Below are 26,794 nucleotides of genomic sequence, written 5' to 3'. Positions count from 1 at the left end.
TGTAGTAATGTCACTGGTCCCCTCAAAAGTGTCAGGGGTCCGATCTGTCCACCACAATGTTGCAGTCCCGCTAAAAATCGCTGATTGCCGCCATTACTAGTAAAAAAAAATAAAAATGACAAATCTTTCCCCTAGTTTATAGATGCGATAACTTTTCCACAAACCAATTAAAATGCGCTTATTGGGATTTTTTTTACCGAAAATATAAAGCAGAATACAAATTCTCCTAAAATGATGAAAAAATTGGATTTTCAAATTGTTTTTATTGGGAATGTTATATAGCAAAAAGTCCGCTCCAAAAGTGGTTAAAGTAACAAAAAAAAAACTATTTTCGATACAATTGATTTATGACTTGTATGCAGTTTTAGGCTGGATTCACATATATGCGACTGCGGTTTGCAGTCCGGAGTCCGGTGTGTTTCTGTTCAGGGGTTCAGATGCTATTTAGGTGCAAATTTTTTTACCTACATTCGCTTCTGAACCAGACCCAAAAAATGCACAGGACACTTTTCAAAACCACACTGCAGCTGCCCCACACGTGTTAATTATCTCCATTGAAAGCCGGTCACATTCAAATATGGTTAAAAAGGTATCCAGATTGCATATATGTAAACTAAGCCTGAAACAGATTTTCATTCTCTTTTCCTCTCTAATATGTTGTTCATTCCATTCATTAGACAATATTTACATGCTATTATAACAATAGACATGAATATGTACAAGCACAAAAATATACATTTTAGGTATTTGTACTGTTATAGCTTTATAGTAAACAAAAAAGCATATTTTTGTCCCTTTATGATACAATATACTAATTTATTGTGTATATATTCTGTAGAACTGTGCACTTAAACAGCCACTTTTTTTTTTTTTTTAACTTAAATTAACACATAAAACCGGTATCTCAAACCGGATATACTATGTTTTGTGTGTGACTGTAAATATTATTTGCTGCAGATCTGGACAATGAAAATTGGGTGTATAATAAATGAAAATAATTGGTGGCTACCACCGTTAAATAATAAATGTTCATGAGAATGATTAGTATATCCATAGGGAAATGGGAAGGAAGTTATATCCAAATCTGTAATTTCCTGTAAAGCTGAGCTGGGTGCAGACCCCTCAAAGGGACAATTAGGCCGTTCATCACATTGTTTTGTGTATTTTGCTATGCCTTTTTATTTGAAAAAGTAGCCTTTAGTTATGCAGTTGTTTATAATATCTTCAGTTTGAATAGTCCAGGTTTGTAACAAATTTACTTCTTTCGATTAACTGCCAAGCTAACATAAAAAAGAACCTGTCAGTTGGTTCCATAAATATGCATACTTGGTTTGGCAAAGCATTCATACTGATGCCATGAAGTGAATGGGGGCTTTTGTCAGACAGCTCTGTATCTAGCTCATGAATACACTTTCCAACAGGGGCAATTGTTACTTCACCAGAGATCTCCCTTCTGGAGAGTCTGGCATTACCCATGGACCTCCTGGGTTTTAGTGTGATACTTCACAACTTGATAAACTGTCGACTTCCCATGTTTCCAAATATAACACTCCTTCTCTTGGCCTCCAAGATTCTGCTTTATCCTGGTTCTCCTCCTACCTATCACAATGCTCCTTCAGTGTTGCCTACAACTCTTTCTCCTCTCCATTTCCTCTTTCTGTAGGGGTCCTCCAAGGTGCTGTTCTTGGACCTCTTCTCTATCTAAACCTCCTCCCTTGGTCACTTGATAACCTCCCACGGCTTCCAATACCACCCCTATGCTGATGACACCCAAATCTATTTGTCTACTCCTCACCTAACTCCTTCAATCTCCTCTCGCATTACTGACTGACATATCAGCATGGATGTCACAACACTTCCTTAAACAAAATCTCTCTAAAACCGAGCTGATAATCCCTCCTGCCCATAACCCCCTCAATGATTTTTCCATCAAAATCAATAATGCAACCATCAATACCTCCCCTCATGCCACGGTACTAGGTGTTATCCTAGACCAGTGATGGCAAAACTTGGCACCCCAGATGTTTTGGAACTACATTTCCCATGATGCTCAAATACACCGAAGAGTGCATGAGCATCATGGGAAATGTAGTTCCAAAATATCTGGGGTGCCAATTTTTTTCCCTTACTGTCCTAGACTCTGACCTGTCCTTGAGCCCCAAATCCAATCATTGTCAAAAGCATGTAGACTACACCTCCATAACACCTCTAAAGGCCCCCCTTTTTATCTAAGGAAACCACCAAGCTATTCATTCACTCCCTTGTTATCTCTCATCTTGATTTTTTCAACTCTCCTCTCATAAGCCTACCTCTCCATAGGCTATGCGCTCTTCAGTCTATAATGAATGCTGTTGCTAGACTCATCTACCTTACCAACTGCTCAGTGTCTGCCACCCCTCTCCACCAGTCCCTACACTGGCTTCCTATCGCCCAATGAATTAAATTGAAAGCAATGAAGAATGGTCTGGAATCATGCAAAGGTATAACAATGGCAAGGACAATTAGAATTAAAGAAAGAAAAAGGTTGATCTGCACTATAACCAGATTTAAATGAATAAATCTTTGTAATTTGACCAGCATTCAATAGGGTGATTCGACAAGAGCATAATGAAGACCTGTGGGGGACAGTGTAACATAGAGAACAAATGGATAAAGAAATATTTGAATATTCTTTTGCCATCAAAAAAATAATATAACCTCTTTCTTTAATTCTAATTGTCCTTGCCATTGTTATACCTTTGCACGATTCCAGACCATTCTTCATTGCTTTGGATCTGGATTTCCACTGACACCCCTGTTCTGACATTCTTATGGGACAGGAGGTGTCTCCATGAAATGTGCATCTGGGGGACAACCCGGCATGGTAAGCGGTCGCCACCTTGTGGCGATCCTCCACATGAGCAGCTGCCATATCATCCATGTCTCGTCTGAGACTCAGTGCACACACTCATGTAAACTCCGCCTGCGTTCCACGCCGACGGAGTCAATCCGTGCCGGTGGAGCGCAGGAGGCGGTCGCACTTCCGCCTTGTCATGCTATCATACATGCAAGGTTGGGAAAGCGGCCGGCCCCTCCGCACCAGGGAATCCATTGAGCGTCCAGTGGAGAAGAAATCAATTGTCAGATAAGTACACACAGCTGGTACTCACTAATTAGCCAGCACATGGGCTGCATTGCTCATTTGCCGTGAACCCAGCAGGCTGTTCAGCCATACCATTTTGCTGCCTTGAAGTTCCCACAAGGTAATACTTTTTTCTGTAACTCTTTCCTTGGAGCTGCTTGTGCTGTAATATTCTTTTGGTGAGACTGACAAGAATATGCACAGTTAATATCGTTACAAAAAATGTAAAGCATTAAGATAACCCCCTGCTAGAACAATGCAGCATTTATCTGCCTTTTAAAGCCAGGCCCTTATATTATGGGCGAATATTAACTAAGATTCCATATAAAGCCATCTTAAGAGTCAGCTTCATTTTAATTCTGTTTCTTTCTAAGGAAGATTGTTTTGACTGTTCCCCCCCTTTTTGTTTTTTGTCACAAACTATCCGGGGCTACCTATACCCCCATTTACAGTAAACTCTCAAGAGAGGGAGACTATCTGACATCCACCCTTGATTTCTATCCAGAAGGATCGCCGAATGTGGGTTTCAGCTGTCCTCTTCTAGCACATTTTAAGGCTGACTAGTATACAACAACAAGCCTTTACCCTGCATGAATATGTGTAATTGAGGAAACATTTCTCGGCACATCTCTGACACAACATCTTTCGTGATTCGGTTGAGCAGTTTGATTACTTGGTTTTAACATCATGGTGGCAGGCCTATAGTTTCAATCATCACAGCAGAATATGTAAGTTGTGTTTTGACGACCAATGAATTGTTTAAATGCACTAGTTGTTCCTTTGTGGTATGATGTCATTATTATAATATGACTCTCTGTTTGATCAACTATTTGCAGACCACTATCCAGGGTTTCTTTTGAAGAAGGAGTATCTGTCGCCACCCCGAAACTAGTTGGGTCAATACCCCGGGACTTTGTGGTCAATAAATAGCTGCTGACGTGATGTATTTTACTTAGCTTGCCATGTTTTTATATGTCATTTTGTATTTCTCTTAATAAAAAGTCAATTACATTTTATCAATATGTTTACAGTGTTATTCACACTAATGTTTGAGTGCCTATAAAGTCCCACAACTAGGGGAATTTTTCCATTGTCTAGCAATTTTCAGTTGTGCACATTTAAAGTGGAACAATATTGACCTCAGCTACAGCGATGTGGTGTCCCTAAGCATTTTTGGGTGGCTGGCTTCCGGGTCTCCATTGCTGGCCACAGTCATTGGCCGGATGGGGATGATGCATGCATGGGAGCTCAGTCAAATTTGGCATTGCCAAATTTGTACAGTAAGCTGTGCATGTGCGGCTCACTGTACAAGGGGGGACAGGCAGGTAAGTAGCTTTAATGCAGGTGAGACAAAGCATGTCTCCGCTGCATTAAAAATCCTGATGGAATTTTTGTTCTATAGCCTAAATCTCCAGCAATTGAAACGGAGCTCTTCTTCAGCTTTCTTCCCTAGTTGGCATGAGAAGAATGAACCAGACCTCTGTGGATATATAACTCCCCAAATAGTAAGCTTGAGAGGCCAAAACTGGACCATTCACAGCTACACCCTCCCCAGGCAACAGGCTTAGGAGGCAACGACATAGATCCCTTACAATTACATTCTCTCTAGGCAAAGCCTGGGAGGGAATAGATTATTCTAAAAGGCCCCCTCCTCCCAGTACAACCCCCCAGTATAGATCTCTCACCCTGCTTCAAATCCTCTCAGTACAGATCCAACCCCCAACTGAAACCCCCCAGTATAACTCTCTCCTTCCCCCTCCAGTACAGATCTCCCCAGTACAGAGCTCCCCACTCATTGGAGCCCTCCTGTAGCACTGTCCCTGAAGGGCTTGCTGTGTGATGACTTCTTGGGCCTCCTCTGATTACCTGCAGACAGTCACTTAGGGACAGTTCACTCATCCATCCTTACTCCCAGTTGCTTGTTACTCAATAAATAGTCCAGGGGTTTTGGTTTTATATTTATTGTGGAACTTGGACGGGGGATGGGAATAGTGGGATACTCCAACTTGTACTATTTACAGTTGATAAGGACAACTGTCATTTGGCATCAGCAGGTTATTTGTGGAAGCAGACACACTGCTTTAACCATAATGTCACTTGTATAGAAGAATTAAGTCTTCTTGCTCTCTCTAGCAGCAGACTTGTTGCCACTACTTTATCTTCAGGACAAACTCTAGCATCCCCTTGACTGACACCCGTCCACTGACTATAGTAGCAGAAGGGGTGGCCCTCTCAGAACAGGTCCCACGGCACAGATCTGTACTCACTTTAGGCAGAATCAGATCCTCTCCAGTTTCTCCCTTCCAGTCAGTTCTGCAGGACATTTGGGTTCAGCTTCTCTCTGACTCTCCGGCCCTCAGGTCGACCAGCTGAGGCCGCATGGCAGCTTCTACAGAGGAGGGGCAGCTGCCCTCTCCCCCTGGGACCCCGATTTCCAGCTGAAAGACCCCAAAACCAGGTGCCCTTGGCATTTATACAGTATCCCAGCATGTACTGAGGCACATTTTGTACTATATGCCTGTGCACTGATTTTTCAGGTTGTCTCCCACTTTCCAATGCGCCTCCTTATTGGACCAGTGTGAAACACTTCAGACAAACTGAGCTGCACCTGAGCACCCTGACCAGACTTCACTAGCAGGTCCTGCTCTCAGGTAGGCAGAGAACAATATCAATTTACCTGGCAATCTCTCTGATAAGTAGAAAAGATCCAAAAATTATCTTTTCTCTTCTAGCACCTACCTAGGAGGTTGCTACACTCCCATTAAAGAACCCCCTCAGTATAGTGATTCACCCCCACCCTAAAATTCACCCACCAGTCCTCAGTGCTTTATGAGGGGAACTTCTCCCCTTGGATACGCAGATCAGAAGCTGAGGAGAAGGTTAGGGGAGTCTTCTTCAGCTCTGTAGTGTATACAATGTCTGAAAGACAGAAGAAATCAGTGACTACAGTGCAGGCCATATTTATAAATAGGTACAGGGTCCATGTCTATGGATATACGAGAGCACCTTCATCTGCTGCTTCATCTCTGTCTTTATCTGTAATGAATCTAAATACATGCTTTATGATAAAATCTGCTTCATTGCCAGTACAAAAGATCTTATCCAGTGGTGAGGCATCTGTGATGTTCTTTTTTCTCCCCCTTCTTACAGAACCTCTGCCATCTTTTACTCAGTTCTCAAACTCTACAGTATATTTCTGGCTCCAGACAATTCCTCCGTATCCTGGTCAATATGACGTATCTGGGGGCAAGAAAGCCCAATAACATTGCTTATGTGGTAGCATTGGTGGCTATGTCTACTTCTGAATCCTATAGTAGAGGTCTTTTTGAACATGCATTGGCAGAAGAGAGATCTTTTGAGGGTCTCAGAACCTTCTATTGGAGTTTTTGACTATAAAGTCATCCCTGGAAAATCCTGTTATTTTATTTATTTTAATTTAAATTTTTTTAGACGTATGAATAGCAAATTATTAATCAGTTTACAAGAAAACTCAGATTTCTAAATTGTGCCCTGAGTCATTTAGTGTGACTTATTAACTGCATTCCTGTGTGTATCCATCTGTTTTCATTCTCAGCTAGAATTTGCTTGGACTAGGTGAAAGGCTCTAAGATCTGAAACACTAATATTCATTAAAAGCCATGTAAACTGTTTTGCTTCAGTTTACCATTACTACAGCAGTTTTGCAGCACATAAAACGCAAGGCTTATCTATGGTTTATTTTTACTATAAACAAGCAGGGGTGAACCAGGTCATAGATGATGGATGGATTGCTTTATTGTCTTCGTCTCAAGTGCACAAAAAAGCACTTACATTTTGAAGGTATCATCCCTAAACTCTTTCTTTTTTGAATAGAAATTGTTTGTGTTTAGTAGAGCCAGATTGTAAAAAAGTCTTCCATGGTAATATATGACTGTCCAAGTCTGAGTTGTATTTGTTTGTTTGTAAACTAGCCACTTGACCTCCCGAAGATTTTACCCACTTCATGACCAGAGCATTTTTTGCTATTCGGCACTGCGCTAATTTAACTGGCAATTGTGCGGCCATTCAACACTGTACAAAAATGAAATATATGTTGTTTTTTTCACATAAATAGATCTTTCTTTTGGTGGTATTTGATCACCACTGGATGTTTTATTTTTTGCAATTAGAGGGAAAATAGAATATTAGAATAGACTGAAAATTTTGAAAAAAAAAAAAACGATTTTTTTTTTCTACTATGAAACATATTCAATAAAAAAATTTAAAAAATCAAATTTCTTCATTAATTTAGGCTAAAATTTATTCAGCTTTTTGATTTTGGTAAAATAAAATCCTTATAAGTGGATAATATTTGGTTTGCCTGAAAGTTATAGTGCCTGATATAGATACTGGAATTGATACACTGTCGCTGTACTAACGACACTGGCTGGGAAGGTGTTAACATCTAGGGGCGATCAAGGGGTTAAATATGTTAACAATATGTAATTTGTGTAATTATGCAGTCGTTTTATTACTGGATCTTGCTGTTTTTTTCCCCTAGGCTTTGCAGGGAATAAAAAACAGCAAGATCGCCAGTCACTATTTGGAGCTCTATGTTGTTAACATCACAGAACTCCCTTCTCTGAATGTCGGAGCCGATAAGTGGGGGCTATCATTCAGTCATTGGCTGCCACCCGCTAATTTGCTTGTACTTTGACTAATCACGGCACAGCCAAAGAGGCAGGTGCGTGTGCCCGCTACCCGGAAGTGCTGGATCACATATCAGATACGTGATCCAGTGAAGCGATGCCGCTTTGCCATCGTACTTCTAAGTGAGAAGGTCGATAAGCAGCTAGTAAAGAATAATAAGTGCAATAGGTGAAGTATGGTAAACTATAACAGCCAGTGTTTTTATTGTAAGCTGAGAAAAGCTGAATTTGTGCTGCTATGTGTTACACTTTACATTTCGCTACTCTTTTCCTTACTATTAGCAATATGTTAATAAAGAGAATGTATAGTGGTTTTAAATGGGCTATGTTTTTATTGTAAAGGCAAACAAATAGCATATATACAGTACAGTAAACCCCCCTCCATTGCGGGGGTTACGTTCCGGACCCAGCCGCGAAAAGTGAAAATCCGCGAAATAGAAAAACCCTATTAAAATGCATTGTAGGCATGTTTTTTTTACTGTCACTGTACGTGTAAAAGTATTTTAAGGTCTTTAACCGCTTCCATACAGAGCAGTTAGACACCCTTCCTGCCCAGACCAATTTTCAGCTTTCAGCACTCTCACACTTTGAATGACAATTGCTCAGTCATGCTACACTGTAACCAAACAAAATTTTTATCATTTTTTTCACACAAATAGAGCTTTCTTTTGGTGGTATTTGATCACAACTGGGGTTTTTTTTTTTCGTGATATATGCAAAAAAAGAGCAAAAATTTTGAAAAAAACCCACTTTTTTTTAGTTTCAATTATGAAATTTTGCAAAAAATAAATTTTTCTTCATACATTTGGGCCAAATGTATACTGCTACATGTCTCTGGTAAAATTAACCCAAATTAGTGTATATTATTTAGTCTGTGTGAAAGTTATTGAGTCTAGAAGCTATGGTACCAATTACTGAAAATTGATCACACCAGATGTACTGACTGCCTATCTCCTTTCTTGAGGCCCTGAAATGTCAGGACAGTACAAATACCGACCAAATGACCCCTTTTTGTAAAGTAGACAGTCCAAGGTATTTAGTAAGAGGCATGGTGAGTTTTTTGAAGTTGTCATTTTTTCCCACAATTCTTGGGAAAATGAAGAAAAAATTTTTTTTTTCTTTTTTTTCCCACAAAGTTGTCAATTTATAAGCTATTTCTAACACATAGCATGTACACAGCAAAAATTACACCCAAAAATACATTCTGCTACTCCTTCCGAGTATGGCGATACCACATGTGTGAGACTTTTACACAGCCTGGCCACAAAAAGAGACTCCACGTCCAAGAAGCACATTCAGGCGTTCTAGGAGCATAAATACACATAAAACTTTCTTACTACCTATCACACTTTTCAAGGCCCTAGAGCACCAATACACTCTAGAGCTCCTCACACAGGATCAGTGTGTGAGGAGGAGAACACGGTGACAGCTAGTTACCGTGTTCTCTGTTGACATTTGTGACCGGCTGTGATTGGACACAGCCGGTCACGTGGTAAAGAGCCAATTTCATTGGCTCTTTACCTAGATCGGGGATCGACTCTGTCCGAGGGACGAGCCTCGTCCCCGATCGCTGCTCTGCGCGCCCCCGGGGGCGCGCATTGCAGAGAGAACGAGCGGCTCGTGCTGGAGCCGCTCATGTGATCGGCTGTGATTGACACAGCCGATCACGTGGTAAACAGCCAATTTCTATTGGCTGTTTACCTTGATCAGGGATGGGCTATGTCCGAGGGACGAGCCTCATCCCTGATCGCGCCGCTGCGCGCCGCCGGGGGCGCGCAGTAGCAGCTAGAACGGGCCGACGTCATATGACGGCGGCCCGGATCTAGACAACCACTTTGCTGACGTCATTTTACATGACTCGGTATGGAAGTGGTTAAACACACTTTTAAAACAATAGAAACTCATTTAAACACATAAAAGATACTGAGAGACATAGCAAGAGCTATGGAAACACACAAATATTTCATTTTTAATGATTTATATAGTAAAATAACATTACAAAAAAAAATGCAATATACCGGGACCGCAAAAACTGAACCGCTATGGGGCGGGGGTTTACTGTATACTGTATATATATATATATATATATATATTTTTTTTTTTCTTTTAAACCAGATAAAGGTTTATTGAGATGTCACAAATTTGTACAACCAGACATTAAAAGGTAATGTAGTTCACATCAGATATCAATTCAGCATACCAGTATTGTAGTTCATGCCATGGGAAAGCTTTAATCGCCCTTTAGATCCGTATCTAGGGCCGTGCACAACCGGGACAGTAGGGCGACCATAACAAAGCAGGCAGACAAGCATTAAACATTTGGAAAACAAGGGCATGCAAACTTCAGCCATAACATTATCAGCTAAATTAAACATGTCCATTTTTGTGATATATTTCACAACAATAACCTGTCCATTACTAAATCAGCTGGGGCAAAACCAGGAGAAGCCAACCAACTACCCCATACCTTTCCAAATTTTGGAAAAGCTGCACCCAATGCTGATACATCAGCTTTTATTTTTTTTTAAATAATCTTTATTTAACAAGTTCAAAATAACATACAGAAACATAAAATAGCAAAGGAGTGCATAAGTGCATTTAGAAAAAGAAACACAGAGAAGGCACAATCGGTATTATGTTCAGTCCGGACACCATTAGTGAAACAGGAATGTCCATAGGGGTCAATCAAACAGGCATTGTGAAGGCGTGTGCCAATATCGGCCAAACAGCAAGTACATTCAAGGACCCCCATGATGCGCCGTGTCTGTCAGTGCCGCCCAAAAAAAAAAAAAAAGGGATCTCCGCAAAGGAGGCCTGGGAGCCCGACAGACACCACACATAATTCTAACATCAGTGCACATTAGTATCCATGTTACAGTATATACTTCCGCAGAATCAGCCACTGGCCTCAGAAAAAGAGATGGTGAGAGAGAAAGAAAGTCAAGAAAAAAAAGAGAGACAGTAGAGGGGAAGAGACAAACAGGAAGGATAAAACAGGTAGGGAAGGGGAGGTCCGAGTTGGGGGTGGGCCCCAGGTAGGAGAAGATCAGGCTGGAGTCCTAGAGTTCAGCCGCTAATAATAGGTGTGTGCACATCTGAGATCTCATCAGAATAATACATCCACCCCATCCAAGTGTCTTTAAAGCGTTCCTCCCTGCCCTGTGATGTGAGAACTCGCCGTTCCGCCTCCATCACCAGGTTGACCTCCCGTTTCCACTCAGAAAGCGTGGGGCAGGTGGAACTCCGCCAATGCCTCGGTATGAGGCACTTGGCGGCGTTCAGCAGGAAAGGAACTATACTACGTTTGTAGCGTTTGATTGAGGAGCGTGTATCATGGAACAGGTACTGAAGGGGAGTGCGGGAAGGAGGGGTAAGCGACAGCTTGGATACCCTAAGATGTACAGCGTCCCAGAAGGGCTGCAGTAGGGGGCACTCCCACCAAATGTGGAGGAAAGTGCCCACCTGGCCGCAGCCCCTCCAACAATGGGGGTCCGAGCCCGGAAAAATCCGGGCTAATTTAGCAGGGGTCCTGTACCATCGGGCTACAAATTTATAGGCCGACTCCTGTATCCTGGTGCTAATGGAGGAGACATGGGTCAATCGCAGAATGTGAGAGAGTTGTGGGGGAGCGAATTCTACCCCCAGCTCTCTCTCCCATTCCTTCATGAAATAGGGAGGCAAGGAGGAAACCCCACTCAATAACAATTTGTACATGTGCGAAAGTAGATGGCGGGATTCCGGAGGGTCAACAAACCACTTCTCGAAGGCCGAGAGGCCAGTAATTGGGCGTGGAGCAGTCGGGAGTGTGGCGAAGAAGTCACTCAGTTGCCTATATCGCCAGTCGGACATTGGAAAATCGCGAAGCGATCGCGCAGAGTCGCTAGGGGTAGCAAAGTGCCTGCAGGAGCAAATTTCCTGCAGTACAGTTTGCCATCAGCGTTCCAAGAGCAAAAAAAGCGTACATCCTCCCCCGGGGGTAACCAAGGAAATCCACCCAGGGGAGCCAAAGGGGACACGCCGGAAGACATGGCGCCAGACGCGTTAAGGCCATCCCAGATACGAAGTGTGGCTATAGTCAGGGGTGACGTCCAGGCCGACAGTCCACGATCACCCGGCGGAATCCACGGGGCACCCGCAAGATTCCGTCCCGCCAGCGTTTTCTCCAAGGGGACCCAAGGTTTAGACTGACCATCGTGCGCCCAGTTCAGCATACGAACTAATGCCATAGCCTTATAGTATAGTGTGACATGCGGAAGACCGATGCCACCGTCGGCTTTCGTCCTTCTGAGGACAATATAGGCCAAGCGGGGGCTCTTTTCCCTCCAGACGTATTTTAGAAAAGCCCGTCGCAAACGTTTAAAAAAAGGATAAAGGTAAATGCATGGGGACCGTGTTAAACAAATAAATCAGTCGGGGAAGGATGGTCATTTTAAGCACGTTAATGCGGCCAAACCACGTTACCGAGTGGGACGCCCACGATTCCAGGTCAAGATGGATACGCGCCAACAGGTCGCCGAAGTTCCTGTCATATAGAGTTTTCAAGTCAGGGGAGATGTTCACGCCGAGGTATGGGAGGTAGTCCTCCCGCCATCTAAAGCCAAAGGATCACCGTACAGTCTAAGCCAGATCGGGGGGCACATGAATAGGTAGCAATTCGGATTTATCATAATTGATCTTGAAATTGGAAAGCCGCCCGAACAGGTCCAGCTCACGTACTAGTACTGGGAGGGAGAGCTGTGGTCGGGTAAGATAGAACAGCAGGTCATCGGCATATGCCGACACCTTATGTTCCGTAGAACCCACCGTAACACCAGCAATGTCAGACGTTGCCCTCACTCTCCTCAAAAAGGGTTCCAGGGCCAGGGCAAAAAGGAGGGGTGACAGGGGACACCCCTGCCGGGTGCTATTGTAAATGGGAAAGGGATCCGACAGCAACCCGTTCACCCTGATCCTGGCACTCGGGCCGTGATACAGGGCCAAGATCCACCCCAACATACGGGACCCGAGCCCCAGAGATCGAAGAACCTCCGACAGGTATGGCCAGGCCACCCTGTCGAGAGCCTTCTCCGCATCCGGGGATAGAGCCAGACAGGGAAGTCTGTTCGGTTCATGCTGTGCCCAGTGGAGCACATGGAGAGCCCTGACAGTATTGTCCCGGGCCTCTCGGAGGGGCACGAATCCCGCCTGGTCAGGGTGGACCAAGGACGCGACTTGGTCTTGGAGGCGAAGCGCCATAATCTTGGCCAAAATCTTGGTGTCAGCGTTGAGGAGAGAGATGGGCCTATAGCTGGCACAGTGGTGGGGGTCCTTACCCGGTTTCGGGAGTACCACAATGTGGGCCAACAGCGCCTCAGGTGGGAGGGGTCGTTCACCCGACACCGCATTAAAATAAGTGCACATATGGGTGCCAAGAACAGGGAGCAGGGACTTATAATAGTGGTTCGTGAAGCCATCCGGGCCCGGGCTCTTGCCTGCAGGCAAACCAGATACCACTCTGCTCACCCTGCTCACCTCCGTCTCGGTAATGGGAGCCTCCAGCTCCTCCAGGACCCCGTCAGGGAGCCTAGGGAGTCTGCCATGTAGTCATGAATGTCGGACAGCCCACCCCCCCCAGCCTGCGGGAGATGGTACAGGGACTCGTAAAATCGTTGGAAGCAAGTGGCTATGCGAAGGGAACTGACGACTTTTCCCTCTGGAGTCTCCAAGGCGTGGACATGACGGGCTTCCGACCTTTTATGTTGCATACGGGCCAGCAGGCGGCCACACTTGTTCCCATGCTCATAAAAACGGTGTGCCCAGAAGCGCAGCTTGTCCCGGGCCCGTCTGTCCAGACAGGATGACAAGGTGTTCCTGAGCTCCTCTAGGGAACGAGCATCCTCCGGAGCCTTGTCACGCTTATGTTTGATTTCTAATTCGTGGATCCGGTCCAACAAATCAGAAATCTCCTGTTGTCGTTGCTGCTTCAATCGGGCACCGTGCAAAATGAGGACCCCCCTGATCACAGCCTTATGGCCCTCCCGGACAGCGGACGGGGAGACATCAAGCGATGAGTTAAGCTCAAAATAGGAGCGTACCTCTTCAGTAACCTGACCCAAAATGGAGGGGTCATCCAGGAGGTTTTCATTAAGGCGCCACGTCCGGGTCACACGGTGAGTACCGGGGGCGCGAACGTCAGGGAGACCGGGGAGTGATCAGAGAGAGTAATGGACCCAATCGAAGCGGCACGGACAGAGTCCAGATGGTATTGGTCCTTCATGAGCAAATCCAGTCTGGAGTACATGTCGTGAACCTTGGAGTAGTAACTGTAGTCCCTAACCCCAGGATTGAGGATCCGCCAGCAGTCTACCAAATGCAGGGCCTTGAACTGCTTCCGAAGGTGCTTCTGAGCTTGGAAAGAGAGAGGGGAGCACCTTGAGGAGGAGTCCAGGGAGGAATCAAGGACCACATTAAAATCCCTCCCTAAGACAACAGTGCCCTCCCGAAACCCCTTGAGCTTGGTGAGGGCTGAGGACAAAAAGGAGACTGTTCTAGAGTTAGGTGCATACGCATTAGCAAGAGTGTACGTGTGACCGTGAATCGTACCCTTCAGAAAAAGGAAACGACCCTCAGGATCCGTAAGGGAGTCCATGAGTACAAAGGGACACTTTTTGTGGATAGCTATGGCAACCCCCCTGGCTTTGGCAATTGGGGATACACTATGATACCACTGGGAAAACATCTGGGTAGGTAAGCGGGGGGTGGAGGAGGCAGTGAAGTGCGTCTCTTGTAAATAAAGTATATCAGGGCGTAAGTGACGCAGTTCCTGCCACATCCTTCCCCTCTTATTGGGAGAGCAAAGCCCCCGTACATTGTACGAGGTCACTCGCAGTACATCAGCCATGAGACATCAATGGGCAGTCGGGGAGAACAGGCAAATAATATGCAGTCAAAAGCCTTGCCCCGATTAGTAAGGGAAGCAAAAAGAACTCCAAGACGCATTGCTCCACACATCCACCATGGGCCTCAGCCCCCCCCCCCAGACCACCCATGAAAAAGGAGAGAGAGAAGGGAATGTGGAAAGGGGGAGAGGGGAAAGCAGAGGGGGGAGACAGACAGAAAGAATGGGACAGCAGAAACGAGGAGTAGAAAAGAAAGAGCAGGGGACAAAAACCGTCCCCAGCATGGAGAGCCATCCCGAAGGGACACGCCCCCTTAGCCTAAAAAAAGAGGGGGCCGCTCCAACTAACCATGACCAAAAAAAAGGGGAGAAAAAACCCTCGAGGACTCGGAATTACCCAGACCCACGGGGCCACCTACTGTGGGGTAGTGACTGAACCACCAGTGAGAGGAGCAATGCATCTCCGAGCCATAGAACAACAATAATGAAGTAAACATGACCTGCAGCCGGGCTGGGGGAGACCCACGGCCCCAAAGGGACCCAGGTCAGCCCCAGTCCGCAGGGGGGAGAGTCCCACCCTGAAACCATCAATATATAAGTCAAACATAGTTAACAACGTAGTGCAAATACCACCATAACGATAGAGGGACCCAGTCAGGCCCCCCAGAGCAGCAGAAGATTGTAGAGCCCGCCGTCCGGCAAGTCTCCAATGAGAGTGAGCAGCGTTCATTCATGCTGGGAGGCCCGGGCAGAGCCCTGTCGCGAGCCTCTGCGACGTTTCCCTCCTTGCGGGGTGACCTGTTGCCACCGCTCAGAGCGTTGCGGCAAGGGGAGAGTACTCTGCAGTCTCCAGTCAGGGAAGTCCATCAAGGGGACATCCAGGGCAGCACAGAAGCGTTGCAGGTCATCCTTGGTGCGGAGAACGGCCGACTTGCCATTCCTGGTGGCAGTAAGATGGAAGGGGAAGCCCCATCGATACACCACCTGATGAGAGCGTAAGGCATCCAGTAGGGGGCGCAGGGAGCGCCGTTGCATGAGTGTCCGCCTAGACAGGTCGGGGAACAGAGAAAGTTGTGCGCCATCAAAGTCAATCACAGCCATAGACCGCGCGGCCTTCATAATGTCCTCTTTCACAGCATACTTATGAAGTTTACATATGACATCCCGGGGTGGCTCTCCCTCCTTTGGTGGGGGAAGCAAGGCCCTGTGCGCTCTGTCAATGTCTATGACATCAGGGGCTCTGTTTCCCAAAATCTGGCGAAAATACCCTGGACAGAAGGGACCAGGTCAGGAGCTCTGGTGGCTTCAGGGAGTCCCCTAATGCGGATGTTCTGGCGCCTGTCTCTGTTCTCATAATCATCAAGCTGATCCATAAGTGTATTAAGGACAGTGTCATGCGTGCAAGTAGACTCCTGAAAGGAGGATAGGGAATGCAGTATATCATCCTGGCCGGATTCTAGGGAAGCCACCCTGTGTCCCAGAGCCTCAGTGTCCGCCCTCAGCCCCTCCAAGGCCTGAGTGACTGATTGCTCCACCGTAGTGGTAATCAGGTGTACAATCTCCGTCCTGGTCGGCAAGGCCTTAATGTGGGCCTTCCAGTCCCAGTCCTCCTCCGTGTCCACAGAGTCTGTGGAGTGAGGAGATACCGCAGTATAGGGCAAGAAGGGGTTGGGGCTGCGCCCCTGTACCTGAGATAGCTGTATTCCAGAGGAGTAAGGTGGTCCCGGGAGCAGCGTGGAGGCCGGAGAGGATCGGGGCGCCGCCATCTTGGCCGCCTCGCGGCGGCTCCGAGGGGTCGCTGAAAAGAGATCGCGGAGGTCCGTGGAGCGTGCAGAGAGCCCTTCGGGAGGCTGGGAGGACGGTCGCTTTGGTGGCATCGCCAGCGGGTAAGTAGATGATCGGTGGCCGCTACAGGTCAAGCAGCAGGCTCAGGGAAGCAGGAGCTCGCACGAGATGCGTCCTCACACCATCACGGTCAGGCCACGCCCCCCATACATCAGCTTTTCTAACCTTAATGTTGTGCGCATCTGTGCAAGCCTTAGTAGAGAGTCTTAGTAGAAGATAGACTAACAATAGCATGCAATGTCAAGCTGCAGCTGCCAAAGCCAGCAGAATATTAGCATGCATAACGAAGGGGATATATTCCAGAGATAAAATTATAATCCTGCCACTTTATAAAACTCTGGTCCGACCACATCTGGAGTATGCTGTCCAGTTCTGGTCGCCAATCCTCAGAAAGGATGTGCTGGAGCTGGAAAGAGTCCAAAGAAGGGCAACTAAGCTAATTAGGGGTTTGGAGGACCTAAATTATGAGGAGTGTTTACAAGCACTGGACTTATTCTCCCTAGAGAAGAGACGCCTGAGAGGTGACATGATAGCGATTTACAAATACCTTAACGGTGATTTCAGCATAGAAAAAAACGATTCAATGGCATGGAGTGTAAGAGGACACAATGCCATACAATGTGATTAGAGGAGAAGCGATTTAGCCTCAGGCTACACAAGGGCTTTTTTACAGTAAGTGCAATAAGATTGTGGAATTCTCTTCCACAAATGGTAGTAACTGCCGGTAATATGGCTACTTTTAAAAGACTCTTGGACATACATCTCCAAGATCAAAACATTCAGGGGAATGGGAAATGAATACGTCCACACACACCTACACAGGTTGAACTGGATGGACTATCGTCTTTATTCAACCTCAATTACTATGTAACTTTGTAACTATGTAAGCCTTATTTGAGGCGAAGGGGAAGTACTGGAAGTCCAATGAAGTAAAATGAGCCTGCAAGCCTGAAACAATGCTCTGGATGCGGCCTCTTTAACATAACTATCTGGTATTACAGCATCAAGCAAACCTAGTATACAGTGTTTAGGATTCATGTCTTTGAAGATCTGAATTGTGGAGTTCACCGTAGTAATCACAACATTCTAGTAGCGATGAAGCTTTGGGCATCTCCATAGCAAGTGTATTAAATATACACTGCTCAAAAAAAATAAAGGAACACTTTGAAAACACATCAGATTTTAATGGGGAAAAATATCATGCTAGATATCTATAGACCTTTTCTCGTCTGTCACATGTGCTCAGGGTGAACCTGCTCTCATCAGTAAAAGCACAGGTCGCCAGTGGCTGACCTGCCAGTTCTGGTGTTCAATGGCAATTGCCAATCCAGTTCCACAGTACCAGGCAGTGAGCACAAGGCCCACTAAAGAAGTTCGGGCCCTTCTTTAGAGGTCATTTTGTAGGGCTCTGGCAGTGCTCATCCTGTTCCTCCTTGCAAAAAGGAGGAGATACCGGTCCTGCTGATTGGTTAATGAACTTAAATAGTCCTGTCCAGCTCTCCTAGAGTAACTACCTGTCTCCTGGAATCTCCTCCATGGTGTGCCATCCTGGAGGGGTTGGACTGCCTGTGCAACCTCTATAGGCTCCAGATATCGCCACATGCTACCAGTAGTGACACTGACCCTAGCCAAATGCAAAACTAGTGAAAAACAGTCAGAAAATATGAGTAGAGAAACATTTTTTAGTGGCCTCCACCTGTAAAACCATTCCTGTTTTGGAGGTTGTCTCGTTAGCAGCTGATTAACAACCCCCTCTGCTACTTAACTGACCAGATCAATATCACAGGAGCTTAATTTACTTGCTGCTACACTCGAATTCCTTTCGTTTTTTTTGAGCACTGTCTTTTTTTAGTCGCCTAAATATAAATAAAGCATAGTATATTTATTTTTTGTAATATGAATACAGCCTGCAGATGGAACTCTTGGCTCTGTTTCACTTTTTTCCTCCTTAGCCCCTTTGCTGAAAAACGCTTGTTGTTAAGAGGCCAATAGCTAAATCTTACATTTTCACATACAAGTAAATGATTCAGAACTATTGGGTTTCTTCTGGGTACTTCTGTTTCTTCCCACAATCCAAAAACATAATTGTAGATTGACTGCCTTTCCTTTATGAATGTGGTAGCAACATTAGATTGTGAGATCATTTTGGGTGACAGAAATTGATGTGATTTATATAATCTATATTGAGTTGTGTAATATATCAGTGTTAATCAAATGGTTGAACAAAAAAAGGAAGGCTACGTAGAGTGTATGATTTTGAGAACAATCAAGTTTAATTGAAAAGCCAACAAATATGTCGCTTTTGGGTTAAAAAAGTGTGTAAATTGTGGTAAAGTATTACCATTTTTAGAATTCTGAATGAGTCTTTACGAACAAGTAATGTTCATATTTTACAAGTAGCAAAATTATGAAAAATCCAAAACAATATTGAGCTGTATTTAACCACCTAAGGACCAGGACTATTTCTGACACATGCTGTTTACAAGTCCAAATCAGTATTTTTTTGCTAGAAAATTACTTAGAACCCCCCAAACATATATATATATATATATATATATATATACAGTGGGTACGGAAAGTATTCAGACCCCCTTAAATTTTTCACTCTTTGTTATATTGCAGCCATTTGCTAAAATCATTTCAGTTCATTCTTCTTCCTCATGAATGTACACATAGAACCCCATACTGACAGAAAAACACAGAATTGTTGACATTGTTGCAGATTTATTAAAAAAGAAAAACTGAAATATCACATGGTCCTAAGTATTCAGACCCTTTGCTCAGTATTTAGTAGAAGCCCCCTTTTGATCTAATACAGCCAGGAGTCTTTTTGGGAAAGATGCAACAAGTCTTTCACACCTGGATTTGGGTATCCTCTGCCATTCCTCCTTGCAGATCCTCTCCAGTTCTGTCAGGTTGGATGGTAAACGTTGGTGGACAGCCATTTTTAGGTCTCTCCAGAGATGCTCAATTGGGTTTAAGTCAGGGCTCTGGCTGGGCCATTCAAGAACAGTCACGGAGTTGTTGTGAAGCCACTCCTTCGTTATTTTAGCTGTGCTTAGGGTCATTGTCTTGTTGGAAGTTAAACCTTCGGCCCAGTCTGAGGTCCAGAGCACTCTGGAGAAGGTTTTTGTCCGGGATATCCCTGTACTTGGCCGCATTCATCTTTCCCTCGATTGCAACCAGTCGTCCTGTCCCTGCAGCTGAAAAACACCCCCACAGCATGATGCTGCCACCACCATGCTTCACTGTTGGGACTGTATTGGACAGGTGATGAGCAGTGCCTGTAACGCTCCTGCGTTTTCTGAAACAAGATGGATTTGCAGCTGCAGAAAAACTCCACTCAGTAGTCATGTAGAGATACGTTGAAATACCAATTCCAACTCCCAAGACTCATCACTGTGGTCTGTCTGATTCAGCATACAAATATACACACTCAATAAGATGTTCCTGGAGTGATAGATGTATATAGCAGTATAGTGGTGATGAGCTAAAGAGACAGGTATGCACAGTGACAATAGGTGAACAGCACTTGAGAGAAATGTCCATGAGAGTATAGATGGTAACAGGTAGGATGCAGATAGGTTAGCAATCATGTATGGTAGTAGGTGGTAGGATAGCAGATGACATACAGGAGAGACTAACCCAGTGCAAGGATAGATGTTAGTAGGCTCAAGAGCTAGCAATCTAAACAACAGTGCAGATGATAGTAACAGTCCTTAATATGCAGAGCTAGATAGTGTAAGCTTAGTAGGAAGGTTTATGGAGGATTCCCCTGCGGGGTACTTATCACTAATAGCCAGCAGTAGTAGAGAGGTTCGGTATGAGCGAGTGATCCGGTAGCGGGATACAGGGATCAGTAGCGAGGTTCCGACAGCGAGGTACGCTTGTGAGCATGTGAGCTTCAAGGCAGGTTGAACGAACATGTGAGTGAGAACGCCGGCGGTTGAAATAGCCGCTCTGCGGCGCTCAGTGATGACAGCATCGGTCTTAAAGGTGTATGCGCACCTACCAGAAGAGAATGGTGGGACGCATACACTGACTTGGAAAGTGGAATAAAGGGTACCAGAGGTACCAGAACATTACAGTACCCCCCCCCTTAAGGCCGGCTCCTGAAGGCCTCTAGAGCTGGTTTTTCCGGGTATTTCGCATGGAAATTGCGAATCAGTCTAGGGGCATGTATATCAGAGGTATCCAGCCAGGTGTCGTCTTGGGGCCCATAGTTCTTCCATCGTACTAGATATTGGAGTCTTCTTCTGTGGATACGAGAATCCAGAATCTCCTTTATCTCATATTCTTCTCCGCCTTCAACCTGTACAGGAGGTGGAGGTGGGATGGTAGGCCTTATTCCTTGGTCAGGAACATGGGGCTTCAGTAGCGACACATGGAAGATGGGATGTATCTTGAGGTCTGTTGGTAATGTGAGCTGTACTGCAGCTTTTCCAATAAGTTTCCTGATTGGGAAGGGTCCCAAGAATAGAGGCCCAAGCTTTTTGCTAGGGATCTTTAATCTTAAGTTTTTTGTTGATAGCCAAATGAGGTCCCCAATAGCATACTGAGGAAAAGGTCTTCTACGAAGGTCATAGTACTTTTTTTGTTGACTATGAGCGTGTGAGATGGTAGTATTAAGTAAACCCAGAGGTGGTAGTTCTACTATAAAGTCCAAGGACACAACTTCCCATGGAGTCTGGGGTATTGGTAGACTGCATAGTAGACCGGATGGTTTTGTAGTGTCAATTTTGGACCTGGCACAGACGTTGCATGAAGAGACAAATTTTTGTATAGATGTCTTCATATCAGGCCACCAAAACTGCCTGGTAAGCAAATTAAGGGTCTTTGTCATACCCATATGTCCTGCCATAGGCACATCATGTGACAATTCCAAGATCTTGGTGCGCATAGTAGGGGGTATGTAGAGTTTGTCGTTGTAGTAGAGGATGCCTTCTGCATCAGCACTTAGTTGTGGTGGAGGTGAATCCAAACCTATACCGTGCAGAATCTCTTCCTTCAAGGAACGGACAACCCCAATAATACGCTTGTAGGGTATTATAGGAACGGAAGGGATTTCGGAGCAATTATCTTCAGTTAATCGTGATAGCGCATCCACTTTTTAATTCTTGTCTGCAGGTGTGTAGGTCACTAGGAAGTTAAATCTTAGGAAGAATAGTGACCATCGTACCTGCCGGTGGGAGAGGGTTTTGTTAGTCTGAAGATATTGAAGATTTTTATGATCTGTATATATGAGTATTGGTAATCGGGTGCCTTCAAGTAGATGTCGCCAATAGTGTTGAGCGAACACGGACTGTATTATTCGTGTTCGTACCGAATAATTGGATTTTTTGTACCCGAACACGGACACGGACACTTTACTGTATGTTCGGGTAAAAATCCGTGTTCGGTCGTTTTATTTCCGGGTTTTGCATGCTTTGGCGCTCTTTTCATGGCGGGCTTTCAACAGCCAATCAACAATCGTTTAACTGGTGTGCCTTAAGCCATCCCAGCCATGCCTGCAAATGTCTCAGTAGCTGTGATTGGCCGTCTGAAGCATGTGACCAAGTCTTTATAAGTTCGAGGCAGCCGCAGCGGCGTCATTATGCTGCTTAGATTCAGGGACAGAGCACACATCAACGTGCTGGCTGCTGATTAGGGAAAGATAGGCAGGAAAAAACCATTTGTGTCCGGATAGAATTGAGGGACAGGTCGGAGTGTTTAGGCAGGGCGAGTTGTAGGCATTTTAGGGATAGAGTCTGCTGAATTATATAGGGTCAGTGTCTTCTACAAACTACAATCGATATTGCTGTGTGGGGGGTGGGGTCTGCACTCAATCCTGATCTACGATCTCTTCTCAATCCTGTTAGGGACAGAGTCTGCTGAATTTTAGGGAAACTGTGTTCTACAAACTACAATCGATATTGCTGTGTGGTGTGGGATTGGAGATAGGCAGGTGTCAGTGATCCACATCCATTTTTCTGTGTGTGAGCTGCAGTGAACACAATCTTTTTGGGCTGCAGTGAACACAATCTTTTTGGGCTGCAGTGAACACAATCTTTTTGGGCTGCAGTGAACACAATCTTTTTGGGCTGCAGTGAACACAATCTTTTTGGGCTGCAGTGAACACAATCTTTTTGGGGTGCAGTGAACAAAATCTTTTTGGGGTGCAGTGAACACAATCCTTTTTGGTGTGCAGTGAACACAATCTTTGTGGGGTGCAGTGAACAAAATCCTTTGTGGGGTGCAGTGAACACAATCTTTTTGGGGTGCAGTGAACAAAATCCTTTTTGGGGTGCAGTGAACAACATCCTTTTTGGGGTGCAGTGAACACAATCTTTTTGGGGTGCAGTGAACAAAATCCTTTGTGGGGTGCAGTGAACACAATCTTTTTGGGGTGCAGTGAACACAATCTTTTTGGGGTGGAGTGAACAACATCCTTTTTGGGGTGCAGTGAACAAAATCCTTTTTGGGGTGCAGTGAACAAAATCATTTTTGGGGTGCAGTGAACACAATCTTTGTGGGGTGCAGTGAACACAATCTTTTTGGGGTGGAGTGAACAACATCCTTTTTGGGGTGCAGTGAACAACATCCTTTTTGGGGTGCAGTGAACACAATCTTTTTGGGGTGCAGTGAACACAATCTTTGTGGGGTACAGTGAACAGAATCTTTGTGGGGTGCAGTGAACACAATCTTTGGGGGGTACAGTGAACACAATCTTTGTGAGGTGCAGTGAACACAATCTTTGTGGGGTGCAGTGAACACAATCATTGTGGGGTGCAGTGAACTCAATCTTTGTGGGGTACAGTGAACACAATCTCATACTGAAGGTTTGAGGGTGCTGCCTGTTCCATACTCCCCCTACTCCTCATCTAGCCTTTTAGGGGTACAAACAATAGTAATTGGGGCCTAGTGTGGTTGTGTACGTGTGATATACATACACTTTTTTGGGATCATATTTTCTATTCCGCTATTTAATCAAAAACCTTTGGGGATCAGTTAAATTGGGGGATAGTCTGTGTTGGTACGTGTGAGAGAGATCCACCTTTCCAAGTTGTTGGGGTTCATCTCATACTTCTGAAGGTTTGAGGGTGCTGCCTGTTCCATACCCCCCCTACTCCTAGCCTTTTAGGGGTACAAACAATAGTAATTGGGGCCTAGTGTGGTTGTGTACGTGTGATATACATACACTTTTTTGGGATCATATTTTCTATTCCGCTATTTAATCAAAAACCTTTGGGGATCAGTTAAATTGGGGGATAGTCTGTGTTGGTACGTGTGAGAGAGATCCACCTTTCCAAGTTGTTGGGGTTCATCTCATACTTCTGAAGGTTTGAGGGTGCTGCCTGTTCCATACTCCCCCTACTCCTAGCCTTTTAGGGGTACAAACAATAGTAATTGGGGCCTAGTGTGGTTGTGTACGTGTGATATACATACACTTTTTTGGGATCATATTTTCTATTCCGCTATTTAATCAAAAACCTTTGGGGATCAGTTAAATTGGGGGATAGTCTGTGTTGGTACGTGTGAGAGAGATCCACCTTTCCAAGTTGTTGGGGTTCATCTCATACTTCTGAAGGTTTGAGGGTGCTGCCTGTTCCATACTCCCCCTACTCCTAGCCTTTTAGGGGTACAAACAATAGTAATTGGGGCCTAGTGTGGTTGTGTACGTGTGATATACATACACTTTTTTGGGATCATATTTTCTATTCCGCTATTTAATCAAAAACCTTTGGGGATCAGTTAAATTGGGGGATAGTCTGTGTTGGTACGTGTGAGAGAGATCCACCTTTCCAAGTTGTTGGGGTTCATCTCATACTTCTGAAGGTTTGAGGGTGCTGCCTGTTCCATACCCCCCCTACTCCTAGCCTTTTAGGGGTACAAACAATAGTAATTGGGGCCTAGTGTGGTTGTGTACGTGTGATATACATACACTTTTTTGGGATCATATTTTCTATTCCGCTATTTAATCAAAAACCTTTGGGGATCAGTTAAATTGGGGGATAGTCTGTGTTGGTACGTGTGAGAGAGATCCACCTTTCCAAGTTGTTGGGGTTCATCTCATACTTCTGAAGGTTTGAGGGTGCTGCCTGTTCCATACTCCCCCTACTCCTAGCCTTTTAGGGGTACAAACAATAGTAATTGGGGCCTAGTGTGGTTGTGTACGTGTGATATACATACACTTTTTTGGGATCATATTTTCTATTCCGCTATTTAATCAAAAACCTTTGGGGATCAGTTAAATTGGGGGATAGTCTGTGTTGGTACGTGTGAGAGAGATCCACCTTTCCAAGTTGTTGGGGTTCATCTCATACTTCTGAAGGTTTGAGGGTGCTGCCTGTTCCATACTCCCCCTACTCCTAGCCTTTTAGGGGTACAAACAATAGTAATTGGGGCCTAGTGTGGTTGTGTACGTGTGATATACATACACTTTTTTGGGATCATATTTTCTATTCCGCTATTTAATCAAAAACCTTTGGGGATCAGTTAAATTGGGGGATAGTCTGTGTTGGTACGTGTGAGAGAGATCCACCTTTCCAAGTTGTTGGGGTTCATCTCATACTTCTGAAGGTTTGAGGGTGCTGCCTGTTCCATACTCCCCCTACTCCTAGCCTTTTAGGGGTACAAACAATAGTAATTGGGGCCTAGTGTGGTTGTGTACGTGTGATATACATACACTTTTTTGGGATCATATTTTCTATTCCGCTATTTAATCAAAAACCTTTGGGGATCAGTTAAATTGGGGGATAGTCTGTGTTGGTACGTGTGAGAGAGATCCACCTTTCCAAGTTGTTGAGGTTCATCTCATACTTCTGAAGGTTTGAGGGTGCTGCCTGTTCCATACTCCCCCTACTCCTAGCCTTTTAGGGGTACAAACAATAGTAATTGGGGCCTAGTGTGGTTGTGTACGTGTGATATACATACACTTTTTTGGGATCATATTTTCTATTCCGCTATTTAATCAAAAACCTCTGGGGATCAGTTAAATTGGGGGATAGTCTGTGTTGGTACGTGTGAGAGAGATCCACCTTTCCAAGTTGTTGGGGTTCATCTCATACTTCTGAAGGTTTGAGGGTGCTGCCTGTTCCATACTCCCCCTACTCCTAGCCTTTTAGGGGTACAAACAATAGTAATTGGGGCCTAGTGTGGTTGTGTACGTGTGATATACATACACTTTTTTGGGATCATATTTTCTATTCCGCTATTTAATCAAAAACCTTTGGGGATCAGTTAAATTGGGGGATAGTCTGTGTTGGTACGTGTGAGAGAGATCCACCTTTCCAAGTTGTTGAGGTTCATCTCATACTTCTGAAGGTTTGAGGGTGCTGCCTGTTCCATACTCCCCCTACTCCTAGCCTTTTAGGGGTACAAACAATAGTAATTGGGGCCTAGTGTGGTTGTGTACGTGTGATATACATACACTTTTTTGGGATCATATTTTCTATTCCGCTATTTAATCAAAAACCTTTGGGGATCAGTTAAATTGGGGGATAGTCTGTGTTGGTACGTGTGAGAGAGATCCACCTTTCCAAGTTGTTGGGGTTCATCTCATACTTCTGAAGGTTTGAGGGTGCTGCCTGTTCCATACCCCCCCTACTCCTAGCCTTTTAGGGGTACAAACAATAGTAATTGGGGCCTAGTGTGGTTGTGTACGTGTGATATACATACACTTTTTTGGGATCATATTTTCTATTCCGCTATTTAATCAAAAACCTTTGGGGATCAGTTAAATTGGGGGATAGTCTGTGTTGGTACGTGTGAGAGAGATCCACCTTTCCAAGTTGTTGGGGTTCATCTCATACTTCTGAAGGTTTGAGGGTGCTGCCTGTTCCATACTCCCCCTACTCCTAGCCTTTTAGGGGTACAAACAATAGTAATTGGGGCCTAGTGTGGTTGTGTACGTGTGATATACATACACTTTTTTGGGATCATATTTTCTATTCCGCTATTTAATCAAAAACCTTTGGGGATCAGTTAAATTGGGGGATAGTCTGTGTTGGTACGTGTGAGAGAGATCCACCTTTCCAAGTTGTTGGGGTTCATCTCATACTTCTGAAGGTTTGAGGGTGCTGCCTGTTCCATACTCCCCCTACTCCTAGCCTTTTAGGGGTACAAACAATAGTAATTGGGGCCTAGTGTGGTTGTGTACGTGTGATATACATACACTTTTTTGGGATCATATTTTCTATTCCGCTATTTAATCAAAAACCTTTGGGGATCAGTTAAATTGGGGGATAGTCTGTGTTGGTACGTGTGAGAGAGATCCACCTTTCCAAGTTGTTGGGGTTCATCTCA

Source organism: Pelophylax lessonae (genome assembly GCF_965119305.1).
Source record: "Pelophylax lessonae genome assembly, chromosome: 8".
Taxonomy (NCBI): domain Eukaryota; kingdom Metazoa; phylum Chordata; class Amphibia; order Anura; family Ranidae; genus Pelophylax; species Pelophylax lessonae.
The sequence above is the reverse complement of the archived record's forward strand: the minus strand, read 5'-3'. Positions refer to the sequence as shown.